Raw genomic sequence first — 23,692 nt, 5'->3', positions numbered from 1 at the left:
TGTCTTCCTCCCAATAAGGTTAACACTTCACTGAATTTTTTGTTTATAGTACCCTTACTTATAGAAAAAAAATGTTTTTATTAGTTTTTTTTAAAAAAGTGTTTCTTCAAAAGAGCTTTTTAAGTTTGTTTAATTTTGCTCATCTTTGAGCTGGTATCATACTCTATGTAGTCTTTGTTCATAACACTCAATTTTCAATTGATTAAACCCTGTGATCGCTTCTAATTTTATTCATTTCAACTGCTATATAATATTCCCTTACATAAATACACCACAATTTACCCATTCTATTTTCAGGAAACTTGGATTTTTTTAAAAATCACTTTGCTATTAGCAATGTGGCTTTGAATATTTTTGTGCACGTATCTCAGTGCAAGAGTTATCCTTATAATTACTAACAAGATGAGATTGAGCATCTTTCCCTATGTTTGACTCACATTTTTATTCATATTATCATGTTTTTTCTGTGAAATGCTCTTTACATTTTATGCTCACCCTGTTTTTTCAATGGGTTGTCTGACTTTTTCTTACTGATTTGCATTAAGTTCCTCTGTTCTTTCCATGTTTCTTCATGGAGGGAGGACATTCACTTTAATGTTGTAAACTTGAACTGTTCTATGATTATTGCTTTTTGTATCTTGTTCAGGAAACATTTCCCAATCCTGAGATCATAGATTTTTTTTCTTCCATTATTTCTTTTTTACAGTTTTGAAATTTTGCCCTTCACATTTAAGTCCTTAATCATGCTGGAATTGATATTCCTGTGTGGTGTGAAGTAGGGGTCCTATTTTATAACCCATTTTCCTAACACTGATAATTGATTAGTCCATTCTTTCCCCAATGGAATTACAACATGACCTCCGATATATATCATGTTTCCCTATATGAGTCTGACTATGGCTCCTTATTCTGTTTCACAAGTCAATTGATATAATCCTGCACCAATAGTTCATCATTTAATCATACAGCTTTATAATAAATTATGCTAAGTGATAGGGCAAGTCTCACTCTTTACTCCCAACCATATTCTTCAGGCTTGTTTGTGAAGTTCCTCTAAAAATCTTCTGGGGATCTAGATTGAAATTCCATTGAATCTATAGACCAATTTAGAAAGAAATTACTTTTATTTTTATTTATTTTTTTAAAAAAATTTTAAATATTTTATTTATTTATTTACAGACAGAGATCACAAGTAAGCAGAGAGGCAGGCAGAGGGTGGGGGGAAGCAGGCTCCCCGCTGAGCAGAGAGCCCGATGCAGGACTTGATCCTAGGACCCTGAGATCATGACCTGAGCCAAAGGCAGTGGCTCAACCCACTGAGCTACCCAGGCACCCAAGAAATTACTTTTGGATACTGAGTTTTCCTCCCTGTAAAGATGGTATATCTCTGCATTTGTGTAAGTGTTCTTCAATTTAATTCAATAACATAATTTGTTCATAAAGGTCTTGTATTTCTTACTATAAGTATTCATCCATGCTTTGTTTTGAGGATTCTATAAATATTATGTATTTTTCTTACATTCTTGGAACTCTTTGTTGCTAGTTGAAGTACATGTGGTTGACCCTCAGTTTTCATTCCTACTCTTTTCTAGGGTGACTGCTATGTTGTCACTGACACTTGCAGCAGAGTCTGGAAAGCTAAAATCTACATCTTGCAGAATCTCCTTGAAGCTAATTTTATCTTTGTGAATTAGTTCCCACCAATTACATACATTTACAGGCAATGTGGGAGACAAAAGTAAGGCAGAAGTCATCTTTTTGTCACTTCATCGGTTTTTGGCTAGGAGGCAAGGTCACCAAGGTATGAAGTTTGTATGTAGCCATGTTCTAGAATCCAGTCACATTTCGCAGTCCTTGAGTTGAGAGGCAGCCGGGAAGTGGCTCTCTCATTTCAGGTTCCTGAATTACAGCATTGGTGGTATGTTACTGAATGCAGTCACCTGACGTTTTTACTTTTTGTGGTCTTCTTTGGAAGATGCTTCTTTGCTGTTCTGAGGTTCATATCTGGAAGTTCAACTCTCTCAGTGATTTCATATTCCTCCAATTTTGTCTATTCAATTTCTTACTGTTTGAAGTACTTAGAGTGGCTTCTAGTTCCTTGTTGTTAGTTGATTTATAGAAATGTAACTAATTTTTAAAAAATATTTTATTGGGGCGCCTGGGTGGCTCAGTGGGTTAAAGCCTCTGCCTTCGGCTCAGGTCATGATCCCAGAGTCCTGGGATCGAGCCCCACATCGGTCTCTCTGCTCAGCAGGGAGCCTGCTTCCTCCTCTCTCTCTGCCTGTTTCTCTGCCTGCTTGTGATCTTTGTCTGTCAAATAAATAAATAATATCTTTAAAAAAAAATAAAATATATTTTATTTATTTGAAAGAGAGAGCAAATGGAGTGGGAGGGAGAAGGAGAGAGAGAGAAGCAGACTCCTCGCTTAGAAGGGAGCCCAATGTGAGGCTCGATTCCAGGACCCCAAGATCATGACCTGAGCTGAAGGCAGAGGCTTAACCAACCGAGACATCCAGGTGTCCCACATGCAAGTAATTTTTATATTTTTATTTTTTATTTAACAACCTTGCTAAATTCCATTTTTATTCTGTTTCCTTTTTATATAATCACTTCATCTTCTAGAAATAACCATTCTTTTTTAAAAAATCCTTGTATCTTTAATTTGTTTTTCTTGCCATACTCACCTGGCTAGTACTCAACTAGAGAGCTGGTTGAAACAAAATGAAGTTTGACAGCATTTTTCTTTGTCTAAGTCCCATTCTTAAAGGGAAAGTGTTTGGTGTTTCACCATTAGGTATGATATCTGCAATAAAGTTATTATTATTATTTGTAGATTCTTCTTATCAGTTCAAGAAATTTACTTTTATTGATGACCTTATAAAAGTTACATTTTAAGTCATAAGTGCATATTGAAATTCATCAGATGCTTTCTTATTGAAATATTCATCTGATTTTCTATTTTAATCTATTCATTCAGTGAATTATAATTACTTACTTTTTTTAAAAAAATAGCCTCCACACCCAGGGTGGAGCCCAACATGGGGCTTGAACTCACAACCGCGAGATCAAGACCTGAGCTGAGATTAAGAGTCAGATGTTTAATGAATACTGTTATGCTGAAAATAAAAAATAAACTTAAAAAAAAGAGTCAGATGTTTAATGAACTAAGCCACCCAGGTGCCTGTATTTATTTACTTTCATATATGAAAGTAACCTTGCATTCCTGGGATAAACTCACTTGGTCATGGTATATTTCCCTTTTTACATTTTGGCTAGTAGGTTGAACAGTTTATTGAAGTAAAATTGACATATAATAAATTGCCATATTTTAAGTGTATAATCTTGTAAGTTTTGATATATACATACACTCAAAAAACCATCACCACAATCAAGATAATGCACATTTTTGTCACTTTGAAAAGTTTCCTCATGCTCCTTTTTATAATCTCTTCCTCTCACCCCTCTCCTGCATCCTCAGAGAACCACTGATATATGACATATATGATATATAATACTGATATATGACATATGATATATGTCACTATATAGTAGTTTGAATTTCTGGGATGTTCTGCAGATGGAATAAGACAGTATGTACTCATTTTGCTGACATCATTTTTTGCTCAGCATAATTACTTTGAGATTCATCAATGTTGTTCTCTCCTATAGCAATATTTTGTTCCTTTTTACTTCTGAGTAGAAATTCTGGCATTTCTCATGTCTCCATTCTATGAAAATACCACCATTTGTTTACCCATTCACCTGTTACTGGATATTTGCATTGCTTGTAGTTTTGGGCTATTAAAAACAAAGCTGTCATGAACATTTGTGTACAAGTCTTTGCATGAATTACCCTTTCACATTTCCAGAAGTGATATCTCATTGTGGCTTATTTGCATTGCTCTAATGACTAATGATGTTGAGTATCTTTACATATGCTTATTTGCCACCTGTATATTTTCTTTGACAAAGTGTCAAAGTCTTTTGTTCTGTGTTTTATTGACTTGTTTTGCTATAATTGTGTTTTTATAATTTTTTTGAGTTTTTATAAGATACATGATTTGCAAGTATTTTCCCCAAGTCTATAGCTTACCATTTTATTCTCGTCACATGCCTTTTGAAGAGTAGAAGTTTGTGGGACATGTAGGTAGCTCACTAGGTCAAACCTTGAACTCCTGATTTCAGCTCAGGTGATGACTCAGGGTCATGATCTCAAGGTTGTGAAATTCAGTCCCTGTTAGCAGAGGGTGGGCGGGGGAAGTCTGCTTGAGATTTTCTCTCCCTCTTCCTCCGTCCCTCACCCACTCTATAAAATAAATAAATAACTCTTTTTAAAAAAACTGTAAAAGTTTTAAATTTTGATGAAATCCAATATATTCATACCTTAGCAGGTATTCTTTTGATATCATATATAAGAAATATTTGCCCAATTTGAGGTCATCAAGTTTTCCCTTGCGTTTTCTTCAAGAAGTTTCATAGTTTCAGGCTTTACCTTTAGGTGTAGCATCTATTTTGAATTCGTTTCTATATATGCCTCAAGAAATGGATTGAAGTTCTTTCTTTTTTCCCGTTTGGTCTGAGAAGACTATCATTTCTGAATTTTTTTGTTCAAGAATTTCGCCTAATGATTAAAACTGACCAGTATTTTCAGATCTCAGACTCTCTTTGTCATGTTTTGGTAACAAGTCATTCTAGCTTCATAAATAAATCTATGAATATTTCCTATTTTTCTATTCTTTGGAACATTTTATATAAGGTTAGAGCTGCTTGTCTTCTTTGAATGCTTGATACCAGAATATTTGGTATCCACAAAAGCCATCTGGGCCTGAAATTTTCTTTGTAGAAAAATTTGGGCTGTTAATTTAAGTTCTTAGGTGTGGCAAAATATGTCTTCCTAAGAATCTGTCAAATCCATTATCAAATCCATTGCTATCTGTATATGAATGTTTATAATATCCTCTGATCATTTTTTAATGTTTATAGCATCTGTAATGATGTCCACATTCATATTCATGATAGTAACTGTACGCTTTTTCTTACTTAATCTCAACTACAAATCTTTGTAATGCTTATTAATCACACATGTATCAGTCATTATCTCTTTCGATACTACCCTTGCCTGTTTTCCCTCTCCTCCACTTCATGGATTCTGATTAAATGTGTATTAATCATTTCTCCCCATCCTTTATGTCAATACCTTTTCGTCTGTATTTTCCTTTTGTCTCTGTTTCATTTTCAAAACATTTTGTCTAATTTATCTTCTAGTTCACCAATCCCGCCTTCAGTTGTGTTTGCTCTGCTGCTAAAAATATCAATCAAGGGGCGTCTGGGTGGGTTCAGTGTCTGCCTTCAGCTCAAGTCATGATCTCGAGGTCCTGGAATCAAGCCCCACATCGGGCTCTCTGCTCAGCAGGGAGCCTGCCTCCCCCTCTCTCTCTGCCTGCCCCTCTTACTTGTGATCTCTCTCTCTGTGTCAAATAAATAAATAAAATCTTTTAAAAAAAATCAATCAAGTTTTTCATTTCAGTTATAATATCGTTTTGGTTCTTGCAATTTCATCTCGACCTTTTTCAAATCTGCTATGTAATTTTTTTCCTAAAGGTATTTCAAATATAGCTTTTAATTTATTAAATAGTAAGCATAGTTGTTTTATTACCTATCTGATAACCTAAATCCAAATATTAAATATTTATGGCTCTATTTCTGTTATCTCTTGCTTCTTTTGGTTCTTGCTCCTGTTGTCTTCTTTCTCTAAGTGCCTGTGTAAGTTGAACTATATATGTGTGGGGAATAGGACTTGAAAACCTATATATAGGGGGTCGCCTGGGTGGCTCAATTGTTTAAGCGTCTGCCTTTGACTCAGGTCATGAGTCCAGGGTCCTACGGTTGAGCCCTGCCTCCAGCTCCCTGCTCAGTAGACAACCTGCTTCTCCCTCTCCCTCTGCTGCTCCCCATGTTGTGTACTCTCTCTCTCTTTTAAATGAATAAATACAGTCTAAAAAAAAAGAAAGAAAACCTATTAATAGGGATCATTTGAAACCTAATAGAAATTTACCTTCTTATGGAGAGGTCTGTGTTTCTGTTAGGTATCTAGGGAAACCTATCCATCTGAAATCACCTTAATATAAGTTCGAAGTTTGAAGTTTTCTGCCCCACTGAAGTGATGGAAACAGCCATGAGAAAACTTGTTTACTTCAGGTACATTCTTACCCTCAGGATATAGCTCTTGTGTCTCACTTTGGTGTCAGGAAGACCTTCTTCAACTTCCCACTTAGTGCGATCACTGGGCTATTGCTGTGCCCTTCACTGAGTGAATGCAAGTCCCAGTTCTCAGGACCGGCCAAAGCTCCTTGAGCCAAGAACACCTTCTAATGATCATTTACCTTTCTCAGTTCTTCCTTGTTCTTAATTTTGGCCTTCTTATTCTCTTTTCAGCATTTGCTTTTAAGAAAGTCTTCTAGATTTTTCTCCCACAAGTTTCAGTAGTTTTCTGTAAGATAATTGGTCAATTACCAGAATCCAAAGATTCATTCTTTTCTTCCTGAGTCATTTTTGCTGTTATCAGTTTTAGGAAATTGGTTGTTCATAGTGTTCTTTATTTATCTTTTTGGTCTTTATTTGAGGCTAAGACTTTATTTTTCATTTCTAATTGCTTTTATTTAAGCTTTATCTCTTGTTTTCCTTGGTCAGACTCATACAATGGCTGTCTACTTTATTACCCTTTTTAAAAAATCAGTATAATCCTCTGTATTTTGTGTTTTCTATTTCATTAATTTCTGTCTTTATCATGTGTTTTTTCTATTTTCTTGAAATTTCTTCTGCTTTTCTTTCTCTAACTTCTCAAGTTGGATACTTAGCTCATGAATTTTCAGGCTTTGTTCTTTAAATGAAATAAAAATCTTATGAATTATATTAATCTCTATTATTTTTATCTGCTTTACCTATTAATAATTCAGAGATTTATTGGCATATTTACTCTGATATAAATTTGTCAAATTTGAAACATGTATCTACTAATTTTTACTTTTATTTTGCTGATATTAATATAGCTACCAGTTTTTTATGATTACTATTTTTCTGGAATCTTTTTTTTGTTTAAGTTCAATTAATCAACATATAGTACATCATTAGTTTCCCATGTAGAGTTCAATAATTCATCAATTGCATGTAACACCCAGTGCTCATCACATCACATACCCTCCTTAATGCCCACCATCCAATTACCCTACCCCCCCCATTGGATTCTGGTAATTGACCAATTTTCATTTTTAATTTTCATAATTTTTACTCTTTAAATTTAAAAGAATCTTTGGAAATCTTATATTTTCTTTTTGTTTATCTTTGTAATCCACCAGAACAATCTCTGTTTTTGAACTCAACATATTTATACACAGAATATAGTTAAATTATTTCTAATCTACTATTATATTTTTCTGGCATTTTTTACATGTGAGTTTAATCTATTTACATGTGTCATGGTTAGTAGAAATTTATAACTTATTTCCACTATCTTTATGCTTTCTTTTTGTTCCACTTTTTCTGTTTCTTTTTTTTCATTTTAAGATTTTATTCTTTTATTTGGGAGAGAGAGACAGTATGTGAGAGAGAGAGCACAAGCAGGGGAAGTTGCAGAGGGAGACCAGTGTAGGTCTCCATCTCAGGACTCTGAGATCATGACCTGAGCCGAAGGCAGAGGCTTAACCAACAGAGCCCCGCAAGCTCCCCTGTTCCACTTTTTCTGTGTTTTTCTCTCTCTCTTAACTTTCTTTTACCTGTTTAATTTTTTATTTGTTTTCTTATTTAATTTTTGTCTTCTACTAGACGGAAATGTATACAGCCTATTTTTAAAATTCTCTTTATAATAGTACTAGTATTTTAGTAATCTTATAGAACAATCCAACAAGATCTAAAATGGATCGTACTGTAACTTCTTTCAAACAATACATATCTAAGGATACCTTCCCCGCATCAATCTCCACCCTGTTCCCCCCAAGTTAATGAGTTGTTAAGTGCCCCACGGAAAATTTTTCCAAAGTAAAAATTAAGTAGATAACTTTCCTGCCACTAGAGGGCGAGATGCATTTTCGAAATGATTTTCTATATTTCAAAATAATGCTCTTTATGGTAGTGGTGATTGAATTATTGATTAAATGACCAAAGGAACCTTTGTTTCAAGTCGGTAACCTAAAAATACTTATATCTCTAGCTCTTCAAGATTCAACTCCATTAACAGAGTAAATATAAACATAAAATTTAATTCATAGCAGCACAAAAAAAAAAAAAAAAAAAAAAAGACTCTGAGGTGCCACCAGAATACCAGAACAGCGGAGAGTTTCTGAATCATATAAAGTAGGTGACTCACAACAGTGTTAAATCTGAGGTGGGGAGTGGGATGACAGGAGGAGGAACAGAAGAAACTCCATTTCGTGCGTGTATGTTTGTGTTGTCTGAATTTCTACAAAGAAAATGTACTCATGTGTTATTTCTGTAGGATAAAAAAAAAAGGTTACATAGTCATTTGTGAATAAACTATATGGATCAAGGGGCGCCTGGGTGGCTCAGTGGATTAAGCCGCTGCCTTCGGCTCAGGTCATGATCTCAGGGTCCTGGGATCGAGTCCCCCGTCGGGCTCTCTGCTCCACAGGGAGCCTGCTTCCTCCTCTCTCTCTCTGCCTGCCTCTCTGTACTATCTCTGTCTGTTAAATAAATAAATAAATAAATAATCTTAAATTAAAAAAAAAAAAACTATATGGATCAAGATTTGATGATAAATCCTAACAAAGCAGAGGATCTTTGACAAATGTCCCAAGAACTCCACCAAAAAGGGGTTAAAATTGGAGGCAATGGAGCTCTTTAATCCACATGGTATGTATTTTTGTTACAAAATAAAGATCTGACTGTATATATATATACTTTTTCTAGTAGATAGCTAACTGTCTTAATTCCATTTATTGATTGATTACCCTTTTCTAACAGAATTGAAACATACCTTTATCATTTAGTAGGTTCTTTAAATACATGGATCTTTGTTTTCTGTTCTTTTTCATTCATTTTCTGTCCATCCCTGTCCCAGTTCTACACTATATTAATTATTGTTGCTTTTTAATGTGTTTTTAGATCTGGCAGTCATATATACACATATATATACACACACATACATGTATACTTGTATATACATGTATATTTATATATGTATACATGTATATATATCTATACATATATATATTTGCAAAGGTATCTATGTCATGCTCCTGCATTTTCTTTTTCAGATGAAATTTAGAATTTGATTAACTGTATTAAAAATTACCATTAGCTATTGATAGGGATAATATTACAGTTATAAAGACATTTGAGGAGGATCGACTTCTTTAAACCATTGAGCTTTTCCATCTTTTTTTCTCCATCTTCTGTCTTGGCTTCTCTTTCTGTGTCAGCTTTGTTAACTCGTCCTTCTTACAGAAGAGATTATGTCAGTCCTTTGCCCTCAGTTCACACCTTCCCAGTATTACTACTAGAAAAGGAAATTGCTTTTTTTCTCCCAGCTTCACCTCAATAAATCCTGGGGTAGGACACTCTCTGGCCTGACTTGGTCACATATCCTTTTCCTCACACATCACTGGAGCCATGAAAGTGAGGAGAGGTAAACTGCACAGTATTTTGAGTAGAGACAGTGTAATGTAAAGAATTTTTAAGGGGTTGGCTAGCATGAAACCAAGAAAACTGGAAAGAATATAAAAACCTCTCATTTCAGGAACAGGCACTACTCCTGGGGCGGAGATGAAGTGCCAAGAACAGCCTTGTACACAGCCCACCCCGCCGGCCCCAGTACCTCTGAGCGGCCGACCTTGTTGGAGAGGGCGTGGCCAGGACTCCCTGAAATTTACTAGGATATTTCCCAGACAGAAGTCACAGGGAATCGCTTCTTGACCTTTTGGCTAAGATCAAGTGCAGAAGTCACAGGAAATCCCCCCTCTAACTGCTGGGGATAGTAGGTCACTGGGAGCTGTCTCCCTGGAGGGGCTCTCCTACAAAAGCTCAGGTTAGGGAGTAGGTTTTAGGGGTGAGCTGCAGGAGAGGAAGCTACATGTGTTGTAGGAGGCAGACCCTAGAGAAACTGCTGACGCTAACGGGAGTGCCTGACCGGGGGAACTTCCAGAGGCACCTCCCGACAACAAAGCAATGCTGTATTTCTGTGTCATAAAACACTGCTATTCTTAGAAGTGAAATTCTCATCTTTTCCCCAAATAAGGAGAAACAGAGTCTTCAGACACACTGTATCCATTGCTATATGAATATATGAATCCCCAAATTCAGCCATTGTTCCACTGAATATTCTATTACTTAAAGACCAGTTATAGGGACCCCTGGATGCCTCAGTCTGTTAAGTGTCTGCCTTCTGCTCAGGTCATGAACCCAGGGTCCTGGTATGGAGCCCTGCATCCTGGAATTGAGCCCCTTGTGGGCTCCCTGCTTACTGGGGAGACTGCTTCTCCCTCTCCCCCTCCTCTTGGTTGTGCAATTTCTCTCTTTCTCTCTGTATCAAAAAAATAAAATCTTTTAAAAAGTAAAATATTTAAGGAAGTTAAAAAAAAAAAAAAAAGACCAATTGTAAAATTAACTTCTATAGTTAGTTGCACTGCGGCCTCAGAAGGTACGTTTAAATTCTGGTGCCCAGTACCTGTGAATGTGTCCTTGTTGGGAAATAAAGTCTTTGCAGATGTAATTAAATTAAGAATCTTCAGATGAGGTCATCCTGGATTTATAGTGGGCTCTAAATCCAAAGCTTGGTGTCCTTATAAGAGAGAGAAGAAGGGAATTTGAGACCTAGACACACACAGAGAAGACAGTATGAAGATGCATTTACAGGCCAAGGAATGCCAGGTGTTTCCAGGATGCCATCAGAAACTAGGAGAAAAACATGGAACACATTTTCCCTAAGAGCCTCCAAAAGAAATCAACACTGCCAACACCTTGATTTTGGAATTCTGGGTCCAGGCCTGTAAGAGGACAAATTTCTGTCATTTTAAGCCATCACATTTGTGGTATTTTGTTACAGCAGACCTAGGAAACTAATACAACTTCCAACAACTTGAATATAAAGCTAGGAAGGAGATTAAGGAAGAAAATGATTAGTAAACACAAATAAATACATAGATATAATAAGCCAACAGAAAACATGCAAAGATATTATAGTCCTCATTTCTGTAATTGTTCACAAGGTCATGGTTCGTATCTATAGCTTTCATCTTCTTCTACCCATCTTGTATTTCCTCTACCATCAGCTGGAAACTCAGCTGCCTGGGATTCTTGGCTTTCTGGAGTGGCCCAAACCTTCAATTCCAGAAGATCTGAGTCCTCAAATATCCTACCATTTCCTTTCAGTTGCTATAAGTTTTCATTAACTTAAATATTAGACATAATATTAAGTACTAAGGGGACCCCAGAGAATCTTCTGGGTTCTAGACTGTCTTTCTTGCCTATACTGTGTGTAAGTAAGCCAATTTCTCAAGCAGTATCACTGTTTAAATATATCATTTCAGGGGAGCCTGGGTCACTCAGTCAGTGAGCATCCAGCTTTTGATCTCGGCTCAGGTTTTGATCTCAGGGTCATGAATTTGGGTCCCATATTGGGCAAGGGAGCCTATATTCAAAAAAAAAAAAAAAGAGAGAGAGAAAAAGTATATCATTTCACTAACTGTTTACAGCTTTGGGTAGGGATTTCACTTGTTGCTAATTTAGTTAAGTGTAAGAGTTCAAAATTGCTCTAATTTGTGTGTAAATTTTCTGTATACTTTATTTATAGAAATAAATGTCTTAATGGATTCTTTATACATTTATATGATATTTATGCAGTAAATGTTTAGTGGAAGTAAAAAAAAAAAAAGAAAGAAAAGAAAAAAATCACTCCAGCCAGTAAATTACCTCCTGTTTTTGTTTTTTTGTTGCAGGGGCATAAGGAACCCAAAATGGCCAGGTGGTAGTCTTATCCTCTGATTTAGCAGAACCACTGACACGACTCATGAAAGAAGCATTCTCCCCGTGAAGACTAAATTCTCTACACCAGCAGCAGTCAAAGTTTCCAGATAAGGGAAGAAAAATTCTGAGTGGTTTATTAGGTGAAATTGTGAGGAGAGCCCCTCCTACTGGCGTACCTTGGTTCAAATTTATTCTAGCAATGGAAGAGAGGGTACCATGTGACGCTCTCTGATTCAAAATATATCCTGTAAGAATTTCATTTTTCCAGGGTGTTGCCTCCCAAGAAGGCTATTGCTGAGTCTTCAGTAAGTCATTTCACTCTTCAGTTAAGCCAGCTGCTTCCAAGTGATTGCAGTTGTGGGAAGATCTGTTAATTTCATAGACATGGACCCGTTGCTGCACTTCCCTTTGCTGGGAAATGAGTTCCCTGATTGGATGCCGCATTGTGTGGGAAGCGCTGCTGGCAGATAGACTGTTCTGTGAGTTCACAGATAGTGGTGCTGGCAGAAACATTTTAAGGGGTAAAGGCTAATCTATTTTCAGAATATGTGATTATTCCAATATGGATGAAACTTTGCCCCCTCCATGATGGAAGAGGTCCAGTAGAACCAGTTTTCCATGAGACAGCTGGTTCAAACCCTGGGAGAGCGGGCCATATCAAGATCTCAATGTTGTTTTCTACTCTTGGCAAATTAGGCACTTAACAGTAGTGTCAAGATGAGCTTTGGTTAAGGAGACGTCCAGATTGTTGAGCACATGCAGAGCCTGCATCCTTACTGCCATGGCCATTTTGTTCAAGGGCCCGTTGAACAAGCCCTGGATGACTGGGTAAGAGGCTGGTTGACAGCCACAAATAGCCATTTTGTTCTCCTGATTATTAGCAGTCTCTCCTGCAATGGATACATTTAGCGTGCAGCAGAATGCGACACAGATACCTTCCCAATGTGTGCCCATTTAGAGAAATTGATCTATATATCTCTTCCCCACACTTCCTTGTCACCAGTCTTCCAATCTTATTCCTTCCAAGTCCCTGTACATCTAGAAAAACTGTTAGCAATTGCCCATTCTAGTCACCCCTCACTCTAGACATGGTGCACAAACAAATATACTGTTCTAATTATGCCCCCCTGGAAGATTTTCCTTTACCACTGACTGTCCTTCAGACCCCTGAGTGGGCAAGGGGATCCATCTGTGCTGTAGGAGGCAGATTCTAGAGAAGACTTCCATGCTTCAGGAGCCTGTCCGGGGGATAACACTGGAACCAGGAAGCAAAACACCTTCCTACTTCAGTGTCTCTCCAGCCTTTTCTATTGATAAAACTTAACATTCTGATAGCTAGCAAACAAGAATATTTAGGATCAAGATCCATCTTCACAGAGCAGACACAAGGTGAATTTGGCAGTGGGAGTGACAACTCCATTTCAATACAGTTGCCCAAGCTTAGCTCAGAAATCCGCCTCTCTGCCAATCATTATCACTACGGCAACTCCCATTAGGATGCACATTGGATTGGAGAAAGCTAAAGAGTATGCATAGTTCCCCAAATAAGAGGTGAGAGTACTCTTCCCAAAGGAAGAGAGGTGTTCTGAGCTGACAAAAGAATACATGTTTCCTACATGTTATCCTTTGGCTGTTCAGTGCACATATGTATACACATACGCACATGCACACACACACACACACACACACACACACACACACTGGTTTTTACATACCTATAGTTTCTCTTAACATAAAGCAACTATACCTTATGTAATTGAAAATGTGCTTAATTCCTGTGCAGTGGGAGGGGAAAACTCAAAGTCACATCTAGCCCAAATTCAGGATATTTAAGTGTAGTCAGTCTTGATAAGGTCCCCATCTAGCTAAACAATAAATAATGCATTTTTCCCTAATGCACAAATATATAATAGAGGGGATGGGGAAAAGGATAACAAAAACTAAAAAGAAAAGGAGAGGCAAAAAGAAAAGAAAAGGCAAAAAGGAGACTCACTGTGCAAAAGTTGAGCATATACCGCAACCTGTTGGACAAGAATAAGGGTAAGAAGTTCTTCTCTTCTCCAGCAGAGAACTAAGATCTTTGGTCAGCCACTCTAAGTGTTGAGATTTCCTTTATCTATTATCCTCAAAGACCCTTCCTTACAGGAGTAGCAACAAGGAGTTTCCAGGGACAGCTCCAGCAACTGTTGTCATCTCTTTGCTGATACCGAGACTGGGATGTTGTCTTAGACAAGCACACCAGTAGAGGCCTTTTGCAAGGACAAAGGCTTTCTGGCAATCCCTTAAAATTTCCTTGGCTGTCTGTCAATGTCATTTGGGGGAAATCCATTTGATTGTTATCAGAAATCTCATTGAGACAGTAAGCTTGAGTAGGTACTTTGCCTTTCTTGTTTCTGTCTCTTGGAAACTGGCCTAACAACTCTGTCAATCACCCTGCATCTTAGTTCACTGTCTTTGCTACAGACTCTATCCATGACAGGGAGAGAAACAGGCTGGGATTGTAAAGGCAGGTTACAGCTTCAGACTCGATCCCCTAATTTGTGCACCATTCAATTGGAATAATGGGAGAAATTACTTTTATTTGGTAAGGGGGGCATAGTGGAAGATATTTGAGAAGAGTCGTGAGGAATGAGATATCTCTGACTCCACTGCCTTGCTGGGGATCTACAGTTCTGGTTAGTGTATGAACCTTATGCAGGCAGAAATTTTAGTTGTTTCAATTGGCAGAATAGATACTATATAATCATCATCAGTAAATCCACTGGCAGAAAGACCTCTTAACAGCTACATAAGTATCATCCTGCATCACTGCTCATCTTTTTCAGAACGGCTCCTCTACTGAACCATTTGTCTGTATCATAGCACCAAGGGAACAAGAAGTAGCCAATATATTCCAATAGGTTGATTTTTTTAAAACCAAGTTAATAAGGCTAGAAGCCTTAGTGGGCATAGCTACCTGTTGTGAAGGATCACTGTTTGTCTGATTGTTTTTAGTTAGCAACCCAATGCAGGCAAATGCTTTCGTAAATATAAAACTGCATGCTTAGATTCCATGTTAGTGTCAAATTACTAGAAGTTTTGAAAGTCTCCTCTCAATTTCTATAGCTATTTCATTGCTGATTTCACTGCAGTTTGCAAACTGGGTTTGGTCCATACACCACATTTTAAGTAGTACTGATCTAACAGATAAATCTCACTATTTTCCCAGCCAAGTTATCAATTTCTGTGTTAATGGAGAGTCTTGGTTTGGAACATATACTGTATATTCTAACCCCACCTACCACCTGAATAATGAATGATATTATAATCTTACTGGGCACCTAAATAATGGAGCATATTCTAAGACCAATGAAGCCCACAGACTGTATCTCATTGCCTTACTTCTTTTACTTGTGAATTTCTTGATAAAAGGAAGAGTGTATGGGTTAATGTGGCAGTGTACATTCATAGGACTATGGAGAATGGTGCTTGCAGCAAAACCAAAATCCATTTCCAGAATGTGGAACCGTTGTAGTAAGACAAATCGTTGACTAATGTATGACAAAAGGGATTCCAAAGTAAGAGACATGCATTATACCAGGTCGCCTGCTAGTCCCCTGAGAGAAAGTTGCCTCATAAAGACCTTAAAATTGGTCACTGTTGCAGGAAAATTGACTTTACAGCAATGGCACTGATCATCGGATTACGGCATTTCCCTTGCCCATTCCCTTGGTAAATCACGTTATGCTGCACATTAAAACGCTTCACTTCTCCCAGCACTTGGAAGAAAATCCAATCTCTCTTCTATGTCTACAAGGCACTGAAGGTTTAAGGCCTTAGTCTCTCTCCAATTTTATTTCATGTCACTCTTTCCCTGGATTTGATCAGGATGCCCCATCCACCCTAACGCTCCAGCACAGCAAACTTTTAGCCTCTTGCTCCCTCTGCCGGTAGCACTATGAACATCCCTTTCACTCCCATCCCTTCCGGGTAACCGGGGACCTTACCTCCAAAAAGTCGTCTCCCCACTAACACACAGACATAACTTTCCAATCAAGCTTCTTGTTTATTTTCTTCACTTACACCTAACACAAGCTACAATTATTTTATATTATCCTAAAATAATTAGTACAGAAATTGAAACAAAATGGAAATTCCATAGATCTACAGGGCTTTCAAATGCTCAGCTAGTCTTCTGAACAGAGTGGGAAGCAAAAGATCAAAAAGCATTCTTTGCGACCCAGTAAATAATAAAATACCCAAATGGTCGCCTACTCCCAAATCCCCTGAAATCAGCCCTCCTCTTTTCTCCCAAAAGGCCAGTGGCTTTACCATTTTTCATCCAAGAGTCACACCAATCAGAGGCCAGGCACCCCATGATCCCGCCTTGCGGCCTTTTATTAAATCAGAGCTGCCCCCGGCCTCAACCAGGGGCCGAAGCTCCTGACTACAGCAGCTGAGCTCGGGAACGGAGGCCCGTGCCTGCCTGAGAGTAGGGTTCCGGGGGCGGCTCAAGGTTCTGCACTGCCTGGCGCTCCCCAGGCCGTTACTCGAGTCTCGCTCCCGCCGGCAGCGTCTCTCAGGCCACCCCCGAGGGCTCATCTGGCCCCAGCGCGGCCGTTCAAACTGGCGGGTGTGCGCCTCCCGGGGTCCCCGGATCATTCCAGGGCTGCTTGGGCGCAGAGCCGTGGAAGGGTCTCAGCCCCCAAGGGGCCCAGCTTGCGAGTGAGCGCCCTCCTACGCCCGCCGGTCTGAGCCTCGGCTGGACCCACGCTCCAGCCCTAGCCTGAAGCCGCGCTCTTCCCCGTCCATCCTTCCCGGATCTGGCTGCACCGCGTGAAAGACCCCGAAGTGCTCGGGCTCCAAGGCGGAGCCCCGACCACAAACCCAAGTTGAGTAAGGAATAGCGAAGGGAGAGGCGACGGAAGTGTGACCTAAACTCCCTGCCCTATCTTTCTGTCTGTCCATCTATCCATCCATCCACCTCTCCACCCCTCCGTCCGCCATCACCGCCTATCGCTGTATTTGGGGACCACAATTAGAAGTCCTTAATGAAACCTTTATCGGAACGCGTCTAACGGAAAAAGCGCAATAGGACTTTTTCAGACAGAAAATATCTTAGAAAATAAATTCGGTTGTTGAGAACTAGTTTTGCTAACTATGTTAAATAGTGGACCTTTAAGTTGAATGAGCTAACGAGAAAGTTCCGTGGTTTTGACAAAAAAAAAAAACTAAAGTCCTTTTATATTACACTGTATGTCAGGTATTACGTACTCATGTTTAAATATCAGCTAAAAAGGTACAACGGTCACGCAGTTTTGTTTTGTTTTCCAAAATCTTTTTAGGTGGTCCTCAAGAAAAAAAAAAAAAGTCTAGCCCAAGAGCAGTCCCGGTCCCCAACACCCGGACGTCGCCAAGCCCAGGAGCGGGAGGGGCCTGCTTTGAGGAGACCAGGAAGGAGGAAGGGAAAGTAGGGAAAGGGGCGGGGGGGAAAGTGACGGGAGCAGTGAGAGCCGGAAATGACTGGCTAGCGAGGAACCCAGGGGCACCCTGTCCGGCGGCGCTCTAGCCCCCGCGCCCTGTCTCTATGCTCCCCCTGCGTCTGGTCTATTTATTGTCGCGGGGAAGAAGCGGCCGCCCAGTACCCGGAACAACAAAGCGAGAAAGACGGAGCCCGAGCCTCGGGGGCTCCTAGCAACGGGCCGGGGCGGGAGTTCCATGGAGACTGGGGAGCGCGCCCGCCTCATCATCATCCTTGTCCTCCAGCTTATCCTTCGCGTCCGACGTAACCGGCAGCAGCGCTGCCGCCGCGTTCTCTGCCGCCGCCCCCTCTTCCCACGGTAACCCCGGAGGCGACCCTGGGCGGGGGGAGCGCGGGCGACTGGGCGGCCTGAGTGCCGGGGCTGGTGTGTGCGAGCCCGGCCGTGCTGCGGGTGGGAGGTGAGGGGGCGGACGACCGGAGGAGAGGAACTAAGGTGGGGGCACTTGGTCCCGGGGCCGAGGGAGGGTCCACTTCTTAGGAGGACAGGGTGATATTTGGGGAGCTCATCAGGGATAACGGCGTGGGGGCGGGGCGTCCGTGCCTTCGAGCGTTATCAGGCAGGGTGTAGCATAAGAAAAGAGGTATTTTTATTTGTCGTGTTAGCCACCCCGGGGAAGGCAGGAGAAGGGTGATTTCCCCATCTGCCTGTATGAAGCTCTCACCCGGAGGAAGAAGGATCGTGCAGAGATGCTAGGGGGTCCATTGCTTCCCGGAAAACTTCCAGCGGCCTTGCCGCGGCGGGAAGGCACCTTCGCCGGTTCCTGATGCTGGCAATGCCCACAGCCCCGCTTTATTATTATTGTTATTAACCAAATTAGGTTTGATGAAGGGTCTGGAGCTAAGGAAGAAAAATGAATTGTGGGTAGGGCTAAGCAAGGATGAGAATTAGGATAAGCGCTTAATGATAGCCAGTAAGAGCCCTAAAAGTAAATGTGTTTCGGAATGACGGTTTTTCAGTCTCCTTCTGCGGAGATGTGCATCTGCGGGCTCTGTCAGTGTGCTCATTGCAATAAGACTCACAGTGCAGCCAGTCCACATCTGTGAGCTCTCTGGCTGCATCTGTCACCTGCAGTTCCAAAGCGACACCAGCAGTTAACCAGCGTGGGTTTGTGTATTTAGGGTTAAGAACAGTGCTTTAAAATGGGCTCGAGGAAAAAAAAAAAAGAAAAAGGAAACAAGCTTGGTGTGATTTTTGTGTGAAGACCCAATTACAGAATCCCTGAGAAAATTGAAAAAGAGAAATATAAGGAAAAATTTCAGCTATTGGAGCATAATCTGCTCTTAAAGTTTGAGAAAATGGCAGTTCATACAAATGGAGAAGGGACTTTTATCGCTATCTGTTCTGATGAATTATTCACAGTCGGCTAGTCCAGTTACATATTTATCAGCTTATATTACCTCTTTATGCTTTACATCTCTGTTTAATGGTTTTATACCTTCCCAGATCATTCCAGGTCAGTAACTGAGGTTTCCCTATGGCATACTGAAAAGGCTACATATACCTATTAGAGAATATAATTTTTGTGTCCAGTGAGAATAAAGCTCTTTTTATTAAATCGAGGATTAAAGATGAAAATAAAACTGATAAGTCATAGAAGCAATTATGTCAACCACAGCCTCTGTTTGTCTCCCACTTTTTTTTTTGTTTGTTTGTTAAGTCTGGCTTGTCTTAAAATGTGTCATCTTTATCGTCAGCCCCCTCTTTTCATATTCTCTGCCTTCAAAATCAGAAACTGTAATGGTCGCTACTGAGTGTTCTTGATTGGTTGACTGGTACCGGAATAGAGCTTTTAACTCAGGCATTTTCATGGAATTGAGATGAATTGAGGTTCAGTGTCTCTTGTTAAAGGAAGTTCACGGATGTGCAAAGAGGTGGGCAGTTTCCTTTAATGGGAAGTATAAACATTGGGAAACTTAAAATTGCATTTTAGGACTCCTCAGTGGAAAAACACAGTATTGTCACCTTTAGGTTAAAGAATCAAGGATTGTTTAATCTTTTCACAAAGCTGTTCTTCTGTGAAAGATATCCTGGGGGATGACCACACTCGAGGCTGTTGGCTGTTGTGTCCCAAGATTTTTATAGTGCCTATGAAACTTAGTATATTTCCTCAATCTCAGGGTTGCCATCATGCTGACTTAACCCAGACCTATTTGTGTTCACCTCTGTCCCTTCTGTGTTAGAGTGGGGGTCAAGCCCTATCTTCCATCTTTAGTAACAGTCCCAGTTTCTGCATTCCCTGCTCTTTACTATAACATATTCAGTGTTCGGTGGTGTTTTAGTTTCTCTCCTTATTTAATCATGTCTCAATCAAAATGATTTTTTGTGCTATTTGTATTATTTGTTTCTTATGGATTTTTCAACATATGTGGTTCGCCTATATATCTTTTTCATTAATGTTACTTTGTTGTATTTTCCTTCTGTATCCCTCCCCTTTATTTGGAGAATTGGAGTGGTCATGTCACATGTCTGTATTCATTCTATTTGTGCAATACAACAGGTTAAGAGCCTCATGCTGAGACTCAAAAGACTGTATTGAAATAAGGCATGTACAAAATGTTGTAACTTTGCTGAATTAAAGTGTTTTTAGAAGTTCAAAGGGTAGTATTAAAACTCTAGACATAGTCACTTTTTTAAAGGTAAGACAGTATTGTAGATTTTACTGTGTGCTTTTAATTGAACCTAAGATTTTCATAATTCTTATTCTAAAAAAGTTTCCTTAACATCAGTCATTTCTGATTATTTTGCATGTGAATATTTGACTAAAATTACATTTTCCCAAATTTGAGGAAACAATTTCAGTGATTTCCACAAGTTTTTCTTTATGTGGAAAATTTTTGTCTCAAAATTTTTGTGGATATATGGTAGTTCCCTGTTTATCTGTGGTTTTGCTTCCCATGGTTTCAGTTATCCTTGGTCAACCATGGTCTGGAAGCAGATGGTCCTCAAAATATTAATAGTAGCTTAACACTAGGTCATAGTACCTACATCATTCATCTCACTTCATCTCAACACACAGACATTTTATCATCTCACATTATCACAAAAAGAAGGGTGAGTACAGTACATGAAGGTATTTTGGGAGAGAGAAAGACCACATTTACGTAGCTTTTATTGCAGTATATTGTTACAGTTCTGTTTTATTATTGTTGTTAATCCCTTTCTGTGCTTAATTTATAAATTAAACTTTATCATAATTCTGTAGGAAAACTTAGTATATATAAGGTTTGGTATTACAGTTTCAGGCATCCACTAGGGATCTTGGAACATATCTGCCACAGATGAAGAAGAACTACTATATACGTATATAAAATGTGCAGAATTGCTTTAAAGTAGAACAAATACATGTGAAATATGCAACTGAATTTTTGAGAGTGTTATTTCTTACAATCTATCACATCATTTAAAATAAATGTTGTATAATCTAGTTGAGTGGGTATCAGTGTTTTTAGGTGAAGGAGGTCTGTAATAATCTGATGATTGATTTCCTTCTGTTGCATCATCGACCATGTGATGAAATTATTATTGCTTTGAAAAATAAAATTATATTGATTTTAGAAGAATTTATAGTAGAGTATTTCTACAGTGTCTCTAACTGAAAACTTGTAGTGCTTTGAAAATTTAGCTGTGTTGTGACATTTGAATTGAAAAACAAGGATTTCCTGAAATTTATATTCATATCTGTTGCACCTTCAAGATGCCTGATGCCAAATCAGGTATGGACACCAGGATGAAAGATGTTTCTCTTCAGGTGTTTTTTGTGACCTTATAGATAGCAGAGAAACACTGTACCTTAATACCAAAACATGACACACAAATCTGAATTTTAAATCCTTTGTTACGTACTGCCTGGTGCTGTTGGTGTACAGATTTCGTCATGCCTGCTAAATTAGAGGTTTGTTGAGGATCAGGACTGTGAGTTGGCATCCTGTTGTGTATTAATGTCATGTAAATGTGTGTGCATGTTTGAAGATTAACATGCTAATAAAAGGATATATATATATATATATGTATATATATATATTTATTTATTTTTCTTTCACTTCAGGAAGCTCTCTGGTAGATGAGGGCAGTCTTTCAGACATCTGATCTAATTAGTAATCTAATTCTTGATGCCTAAAATTTCAACTTTTTTATGCTGGCTACAAGTTAAAAGCAGCAAAAATTTCTCTGACATGATTAGGGCATGTTTTTTGTTTTTGTTTTGAAACCAATTCAGACAATAAAAATAATGGTTTACTGCCTAGAGTAGATGCAGTCTTTTCTTTTGAGTAGATGCAGTCTTTTCTCTTGTCCCCTGAATACCACCTTGGGAAGTTTCAAAAAGGAGAAAGAGTATATGCATGTTTGAGGTCTTTCCAGGCCATAGATGCAAATTTGACTTTTGATACAGCCTTTTATTAGGTAGGGAGATGGAATGTATGTATGTGTAATTGTGGAAAAACCACGATTCCAGAGGTATGTCATAAATGAAAAATAATCAGGTTATATCAGAAATTGTATTCATCTGGTTTCATCTTGCAACTGGTGATAAAATTCAAAGTTTGGTTTAAATGGCTTGTATTGTATGTGAAACATGCTGCTAGGGATCCTATTAAATGTTTAAAAAAATACACTAAGGTGATTTTGGGGACAGTTCAAATTGGCCTTCATGTAGGAGTCAATAGTGAAACTGTTTAAAATTTCACCAAGAAAATGCAGCACAAAAGTTTGGCTGGCAACTTTGACCACACAGAATTCATTCAAGCAAGAATACTGCAAATCAGAGTCAATGTTGTGTTTTCTTAGGACACGTGTGGGTGACCCTTAGTATTTTAAGTCGGAAATTTTTTATTAGTTAAATAGTTCCAAAGAATCATGTGCTAACCTCCTTTTGCCCATCAATTAGAGGTCTTTTCATTGTGAGGCAGAACATTTTTTTATCAAAAACCTCAACCGTGTTATGGGGTTAAAACTAGCACCATGCCTGTGGGGGTTGCTGTGAGAGCTAAGTGTAAAGTACCAGAACAATGCGCAGCATAGTGAGCTAAAAAACTATGAGCTGGTCCTCCCAGCAGCGGTACTAGGCAGCACATTAAAGATGAACCGGCTGTATGCTTTGTTTCTTCCTCTGGGGACTTTCTGTTAAAGCATTGGAATTCTTGATTTGCAATCACTGACTGTTGGACTCATCTCTGCCATTCGGTTTTGGCGGGGAAGAAAGCACTTTTTAAATTTTGAAGTATCACACAGGCATCTGGTTATCACTTAGGGCAGATGGACTAAGTAAAAAGAGACATCTCTGTTTCTTGGAAAAGGAAGGCCAACAAAGCCTGGTCTGGCACCACATTGCAGCTATTGAAATGCTATTACCCTGTGGACCTGACCGCTTATTTTGCTGTATGGTGCTTCTGAATAAAGGGAATAGACCCAGTGGTTTCATTTAGCAGAATTCGTCTTTCTTTAGAGGGCACTATTTTTGCTCGTATAACCTGAAATGGTGGTAAACTTGAAACTTGTTGGTGTCTTTGTCAAGCCATTTAACTTGAGTTTTCTGTGTCACCATAAATGTTCTACATACTAGCTTTCTTGTAATTTTAGAAGTAGCTGAAACTGCTGCTCTGCTCCAGTGATTCAGGTGGCTCAAGAGTGACTGCATACGATTGGAGCAGTATTTGTTTATGGTAAGGCTGGCACCATATACTGAGGCTTACCTAATCAGGGGAATAACTTGATCATGGTGGCTTTGTTTAGGGGGTTATCGGAAAGGTTAACTTTTCATAGTTAAATCCAAGTGTTTTAGTTCAGTTATATGGGCATTTGAAACTGCTGACAGTTTCATTTATACACTGAATGGCAAACTGTTCTTTCCCGTTTTGGCTATTATCCAGCTCTTGGATTTAGTTGATAGAATATTTTTATAAAATGTGTGTTACAGAAACATGCTATTAAAAATGTGTTTTACTTCAAATGTACAGGAGTAGAGTTTTATAACTCTTTCTTCCATGCTGTGCTGTTTTTGTTTGTTTTAGTTGGGTTTTATACTAAGAAAATTGGCCAGTATGCTTGTATTTGGAGATGTGGCTTTTGTTTTCCTGTTTAAAGAGAATGAAGTTTAGTTGATCTTGCTGATTTAGTTGCGTAGTCACTACATTGGCCAGATAGATTTTGTATTGATAGAGTACTGTTAACATTATTCCTATAGCCTTCATGAATTG

The 23,692-nt window shown here is 38.9% G+C and overlaps 1 protein-coding gene across 3 annotated transcripts in view; it reads left to right on the top strand.

The window, feature by feature from the left end:
* Positions 1-16,379: 16,379 nt before the first annotated feature.
* The window catches only part of TBPL1 (TATA-box binding protein like 1), a 37,434-nt gene continuing 30,121 nt past the window's right edge, over positions 16,380-23,692 (top strand). The window contains exons 1-2 of one of the 3 annotated variants that reach the window (XM_032339467.1): positions 16,864-17,795; positions 23,076-23,158. The gene's annotated coding sequence lies outside the window, so the exon portion shown is untranslated. The other 2 variants (XM_032339468.1, XM_032339466.1) reach the window with 2 other exon arrangements.

This window comes from Mustela erminea, chromosome 4 (assembly GCF_009829155.1).
Source record: "Mustela erminea isolate mMusErm1 chromosome 4, mMusErm1.Pri, whole genome shotgun sequence".
NCBI lineage: Eukaryota > Metazoa > Chordata > Mammalia > Carnivora > Mustelidae > Mustela > Mustela erminea.
The sequence above is the reverse complement of the archived record's forward strand: the minus strand, read 5'-3'. Positions and strand labels throughout refer to the sequence as shown.